This window comes from Miscanthus floridulus, chromosome 18 (assembly GCF_019320115.1).
Source record: "Miscanthus floridulus cultivar M001 chromosome 18, ASM1932011v1, whole genome shotgun sequence".
NCBI classification, from domain to species: Eukaryota; Viridiplantae; Streptophyta; class Magnoliopsida; order Poales; family Poaceae; genus Miscanthus; species Miscanthus floridulus.
In genome coordinates this window covers 96,882,352-96,889,554 of record NC_089597.1, presented here as the reverse complement: position 1 = coordinate 96,889,554, position 7,203 = coordinate 96,882,352, and the positions used below count along the sequence as shown (strand labels likewise).

The window sequence follows — 7,203 nt, the reverse complement described above, 5'->3', positions numbered from 1 at the left end:
CGGTAGTGGCCAAGCGATGCGCCGGGCAAGCCCAGCCGCCGCTGCAGACGGCATAGACGGCTGACAGCCCCTCGATCTTCCAAGAAAAGAAGCCACATGTTCTGACCATTGACCAGCAGTCACCGCTGCGCTGTTTCTTGTCAAGCTCTGCTCCTCGGTACTTTGTTAGTCTAGAACCTCTAGTTTAGGTTTAGCAACAGATGGCAAGAAACGTCGTCTGGGAATTATTGCTGACTTCGCCATCATCCAACGCTCGCCCGTACAACGTTTATGGTTGAAAGCTACTACGACTCGATTCCACGAACAGAAATATCGCAAGTATAGGTCCACTCATTATTACCGTAATAAAGTTACATATATACGTCAATAATCCAGAGATGCTCGATCTTCGTCTATATATAAACACTAGACGCTAGTATTTCCTCCACACTGCTTAGGCAGATGATGAACAAGAAAGGCCTAATGGACGTTGATATGGTCTATATTGCCGCCTTCATCATCCTCACATTCCTGAGCTCACTCTGTCGACCCGACAACCAGCTAACACAAACAAAGCCACTGTTGCCCAAAGACACGCTCATCTCGGAGGGCGGAGACTTTGCTCTTGGCTTCTTTTCCCCCTACCAACTCCAGCAAGAAGCTGTACATAGGAATCTGGTACCACCACATTGCAGAACGCACTGTGGTATGGGTCGCTAACCGTGACAACCCAATCAAAACACCGTCAGCGAAGCTCGCCATCACCGGCAACTCAGAGCTAGTGTTGTCGGATTCCCAAGGCCACACTCTTTGGACGGCAACAGGAAACACCGGTGGAGGTGGCGCCGGAGCTTCCGCGGTGCTACTTAGCTCCGGGAACTTTGTCCTTCGGTCGCCGAACGGCACGGAGCTATGGCAAAGCTTCGATCACCCGACCGATAACGTTCTTCCAACCATGAGGGTCCTGCTAAGCTACAAGGCACAACCGGCGACACACTTATTTGCATGGAAGGGCCTTAACGATCCATCAACCGGAGATTTCTCTCTTGGCATGGATCCCACCTCAAACCTTCAGCTATTCATTTGGAATGGGGCGTTGCCATACTTCCGTTTCCCTGTTGTTAATGGCAACCCGGTATCCGGTGGCATGCAACAAATCAATGGCGTCGACGTGATCTTGTACCAAACAACTATCAACACGGCGGACAAGTCGTACTATATGTACACCGTCTCGCCTGGCTCACCATACATTCGCATTTCGTTGGACTATACAGGCAAGGGGAGGCTCCTCACTTGGAACAGCACCACTTCGTCATGGGCAGTCATCATTGAGGTTCCTAATAGCTGTGATCTCTACGCCTCTTGTGGTCCGTTCGGCTATTGTGACCGCACGGAGGCAATCCCGACATGCCGGTGTCTTAGATGGTTTTGAGCTCCTTGACAGTCTCAACTTCTCTAGAGGATGCCAGAGAAGGGAAGCACTGGAATGTGGAAAGGAAGACTACTTCATGGCCATGCCTAATATGAAGCTTCCTGACAAGTTCCTGCACATTAGGAATAGAAGCTTCCAGCAGTGTGCAGCTGAGTGCACTAGAAACTGCTCGTGTATGGCATACGCCTACGCCAACCTAACCAATGGTGATACTATGGGCGACACATCGAGGTGTTTGGTTTGGGCTGGGGATCTCATCGACATGGGGAAGGAAATCTTTGAAGAGGTCTTGTACATTCGACTTGGCAAATCTCCTGGTACGTGCATCCCTAACACCTCATCCTTCTTTCCTCAAAAGTGACATTAGTGGTCAACGTGACAAGGAATCATGCCATCACCATCATATGGCCTATTTACAAGATGAAGATTACTCCGAAACAATTTAGGATTTCATCCATATATGTCCTAACATTAAATGGACTTTAAAACTTCAGCTATCATGTGGGGTCTCCTCAATAATTAACATGCATGTACCTATCGTTCCAACCGGAGGGCAAGTTGAGTTTTTTTTTGGGGGGGGGGGGGGTGTTGTTAGGGATACTTGATTAGTTAGAGATATTTTGGGTTTGAGTTAGAGATAAAGCATGTGAGGTTATTGTATTTGTGCCTAGGCTTAAGCTGCTGAGACCCAGTCGGCTAGTTGTTACCTTCACCGCAATTCTCCATCCAACTCCACTACTACATAAATGATTTTTTTTACAATCGTTTCCTTTTTTTTTAGGTGCAGTTCACACAATAAACCATCTCTAGTAATGTTTTGCTGCATTGTAGATTTCAAATCGCATCTAGAAATCAATTTTCAGGAGCGGTTGACTTAATAAAATCACCCTTAAAAATATATTTATTTTTTTGTTTCTTATGCCAATCATTCCTAAAAACGTTAATTTTTATGGGTAGTTGACTTAGTCAATCACTATTAAAAAATGTTTTTTAGGGTCAACCACCCTTAAAAATAACTGCTGAGCAAATAAGCTCATAAATTTTTTTAAAAAATAAAGTTAGACAAAGGTAAACTTTATATAAAAAGTTTAGAGCTCAACAAGATCTAAAACTTTATAGTTGATTTTATTTGAGATCGTTTAGAGGCCAAAATATACGTTTTAAGTTCTTATGAAATTCAGAATTGTCGAATGACCTTAAATGAAAACTCTCCCTATATCAAAGTTGCATTACTCAATAAGATCTAAAATGTTCCGGTTCATTTTCTTATTTGAGTTTGTCTAGGGACTAAAGTATTGAATATTAAATTTATAAAAGTTAATTAAAAATAGCATCAGATACTTAGTCACAAGTAATTGTGCAGTACAGTGGCAATGAAGGCTCGTGCGAGGCAAAATGTCACGAGTTCGAATCCTTATGAGCATGTAGTGATTGTTGGATGCCGGCTTTGGGAAAAAATAATTTCTACTTTTTGGTGCAATAGTATCTTTTTTATATTTTAAAATATTTTTATGAATGGTTGACTAAGTTAATTGCCTCTAAATATTATTTCCATTTTTATGGGTGGTTTTAAAATTGTCCTTGTTAATATCTCATTTTTACAATTGAATAGCAATGTGGTGGCTTGGGCAAAATATGTTTTTTCTATATATTGGCACAATTTAATATTTTTGTGATTTTCAAAATACTTTTAGGAACAGTTGACTAAGTCAACCATCCATGAGAATTAAATTTCATTTTCATGGGCGGCTATAAAACTGTCCTTGTAAGCGTTTCATTTTTACAATTGACGCCTTATTAGTAGCGGTTTCAAAAACCGTCTTTAAAAAACTATTTTGAGCATGTACAAAAAGCGTTGTGCTGTAGTGCTCCCTGATCTATTCTACCCTGCCCGTGACATCAACTAGATCGATCAGACATCCGATAAACCATTACAGCTTACCATATCTCTTCCTATGTACTAGTTTGGACACTACCGAAGCAGCCAAAAAAAGAAGAAAAAGTTTAATCATCAGGTTCACTTTTGATGTTTGCAGTGGAAAATTATGTATGAGCATATAACTTGACTGAGCGTCATGATATCAAAACCCTAATCAGTAATATCCACGAGGAAACTCTTTAAGTGGTAATTAGGTTCTTGAATATTCGCATGTCCATCTTTTACTCTTTTTTAGAGGTAAAGTAAACTCATCACACAATCGTAAGCAATGCTTGATGCAGCAAACTCTAACATGATACATTTCCTTGTATAGATCAAAACACGATCAATTTGCTCAACATTTTACTCCCGATCATAGCATGTGTGCTACTACTTGCACTCGGAGCGCTTGTCTGGGCATGGAAAAGAACAGGTACCAAGAGCCATCGTTTTAAAGAATGTGTGCAGTGTTAATGTGCCGATGTTCTAGAAAAAAGGGATACATTGATGTTACTACTTGCAGGCAAGCGACAAAAGAAGAGAAGGATGCTAGAATACTTGAGTTCTATGGATGAATCTGGTGACAAGAACATAATAGAGTTCCCATTTATTAGCTTTGAAAACATTGCAATAGCAACAGATAATTTCTCTGATTGCAATATGATTGGGAGAGGAGGTTTTGGCAAAGTATACAAGGTATGAATAAAAAAGTTTGGGATTACCTAGGAAATTACATTGGTGTAAAAAATTATAGTTCTGGATTATGAAATCATGTAGGGAATGTTGGAAGGCACAAAGGAAGTAGCTAGCTGTCAAGAGACTGAGCAAGGGTTCTAGGCAAGGCACCGAGGAGTTCAAAAATGAAGTAGTCTTAATTGCAAAGTTGCAGCACAAGAATCTAGTTAAGCTTCTTGGTTGTTGTATTCATGAAGATGAGAAGTTATTAGTTTATGAGTACCTACCCAACAAAAGTTTGGATTACTTCCTCTTTGGTACATTCAATTCCAATTGTTCATATCGTTAATAAAACCCAACAAATAAATGTGCTCATGTGTGCCTTTTGACATGCCTTGTTCTTCTGTATTATTTTTATTAGATTCTGCAAGAAAATCATTGCTTCAGTGGCCAAGAAGGTTCAAAATAATCCAGGGGGTTGCAAGAGGAATTATGTATCTCCATCATGACTCGAGATTAACTGTAATCCATAGAGATCTCAAATCAAGCAATATATTGTTAGATAAGGAGATGAGCCCAAAGATATCAGATTTTGGCATGGCTAGGATATTCTGTGGTGATGATGACCAACTCCAAGCAAATACTAACCGAGTTGTCGGGACATAGTAAGTAGCAGCTGCACTGCCAACTCTTAGAATTCATTCACTTTTTACAGTTTCAAAAATATGCAAAGAATTTTTATGAAATTATTTGCACAGTGGTTACATGTCTCCCGAATATGCAATGCAAGGCACATTTTCAGTCAAGTCTGACACCTACAGCTTTGGTGTTCTATTGTTGGAGATCATAAGTGGATTAAAGATTAGCTCATCAGCACATCTAATCATGGATTTTTCTAACCTTATATCATATGTAAGTACAAGGACATGGTCAGAATTCAGAACTATCCACAGGAGACAAAATATGATCTCTGAATGTGAGACTGATGTGTAATGTTTCAGGCATGGAACATATGGAAAGAAGGGAAAATAGAAGATTTGGTGGACTCATCTATCATGGAGAATTGCTCCCTTGACGAAGTTTCACGATGCATCCATATAGCACTCTTGTGTGTTCAAGACAATCCGAGTTGCAGGCCACTCATGTCGGTGGTTGTGTTCATGCTGGAGAACAAAATGACACCGCTTCCAACGCCAAAGCAACCTACGTATTTTGCACTTAGAGACTACTGCCCACCTAGAAAGACAGTTGACAACAGGCAATTGTCCATAAATGATATAAGTCTCACTGTGCTAGAGGGTCGTTAGTTGTTTGATTTTCATAACGGATTGGAGGAGGAAAACCCCGCCATAATATTATTTTTGCAAACCTCAAATTAAACCTAAATCATTTAGTACATGCATAGGGTGTTTGAATGTCAGTTAATTTGCATTTTGCAACTGTGTAATAAGTCTGGGCAATAACTGCATAAAAAGATATGGCATTCATATGCACCTCAATTCATATGTGTTAGAGTGAATTGGAGTAAAAATTAAACTAGTTCCACTCTAACACAAATGGATTTCGATGGATGCAAGTGTATCCAAACAAAGCCCTACGTGGTGTATTGTTTTTTTAACATAAAGTAGATCCCATTTGACTGAACAGATTAGTTTTGTGAATGGAATGGTGGGAGTTTTATACATTGTTGAATTGCATAATGAATTTTACTATTCGAGGTCCGATATGCCAATGGTTGTTGTTCTGAGCCGAGAAGTCTCGTGGGTCTGGCCCAAACTTTACGCAGCAGGGTCCATCCAGGCATCCAGCGAGTGTTCTCCGGTGGGCTGTGGCTAAAGAAAAGATCTCTGCAAGCCTACATGGTCGCATTTTTTTTCTAGAATAAATGGTTTCCACTCTTAAATACGAGATCAAATCTTTAAACAAAGTATATGACCGTATTTCTTGCAATTAATCAAATGTTTCAAGACCCATGTTGACTATGTTTTAATATTTAAATAATTATGACGTGGAAAAGTTGAATTTTAGTTCAACCTATGACAACCAAAATTTGTATTTGAATTGTTGTTTAATGTTAAGCACTGGACTATTAACATTCAAATTATTGTGAGGATAAATAGAATGAACTATAGCGTTATTGTCAAATGGGATAAAAAAGAAAAAGATAAGGGTGCTGAAAGGTCCTAATGGCTAGAGGGGGGTGAATAGCCTAATAAAAATTTCTACAACAACACTTAACAAACCGGTTAGACAATTATGAGGCGAAGCAAGTGTTGCGCTAGCCTACTAGAAATGCAAGCCACCTACCACAATTTTAGTTTCTATTGTCTCTAATAACACAATAGATATGTCACTACACTAAGTTAGTGTGCTCTCAAAGAATAACTAAAGAGACACACTAACCAAACTAACAAGCTCTCACGACTAACTACACTAAAGAGCTTGATAACTAGTTTGCGGTAATATAAAGAGAGAGAGAGAGAGCAAGATAGTTATACCGCCATGTCGAGGAGTGAACCAATCAATCACAAGAATCAATATCAATGAAGACCAATCACCTTGAAATCAAATTATGAACACAATGATTTTTTACCGAGGTTCACTTCCTTGCCGGCAAGCTACTCCCCGTTGTGGCGATTCACTCACTTGGAGGTTCACGCGCTAATTGGCATCACACGCCAAACCCTCAATAGGGTGCCGCACAACCAACACAAGATGAGGATCACACAAGCCACGAGCAATCCACCATAGTACCTTTTGGCTCTCCGCCAGAGAAAGGTCAAGAACCCCTCACAATCACCACGATCAGGGCCGGAGACAATCACCACCCTCCGCTCGATGATCCTCGCTGCTCCAAGCCATCTAGGTGGCGTCAACCACCAAGAGTAACAAGCGAATCCCGCAGCAAAACACGAACACCAAGTGTCTCTAGATGCAAACACTCAAGCAATGCACTTGGATTCACTCCCAATCTCACAAAGATGATGAATCTATGATGGAGATGAGTGCGAGGGCTTTGGCTAAGCTCACAAGGTTGCTAAGTCAATGCAAATAGCCAAGGGTGTGAGCTTGAGCCGGCCATAGGGCTTAAATAGAAACCCCCATGAAATAGAGCCGTTGTACCCCTTCACTGGACACAACGCGGGGTGACCAGACGCTCCGGTCATATTGACTGGACGCTGGACCTCAGCGTCTGGTC

The 7,203-nt window shown here is 40.7% G+C and overlaps 1 pseudogene; it reads left to right on the top strand.

Annotated features, from left to right (window-relative positions):
- The first annotated feature begins 474 nt into the window (after positions 1–474).
- Positions 475–5,487, top strand: LOC136521819 (G-type lectin S-receptor-like serine/threonine-protein kinase B120; annotated as a pseudogene).
- The last annotated feature ends 1,716 nt before the right edge of the window (positions 5,488–7,203 follow it).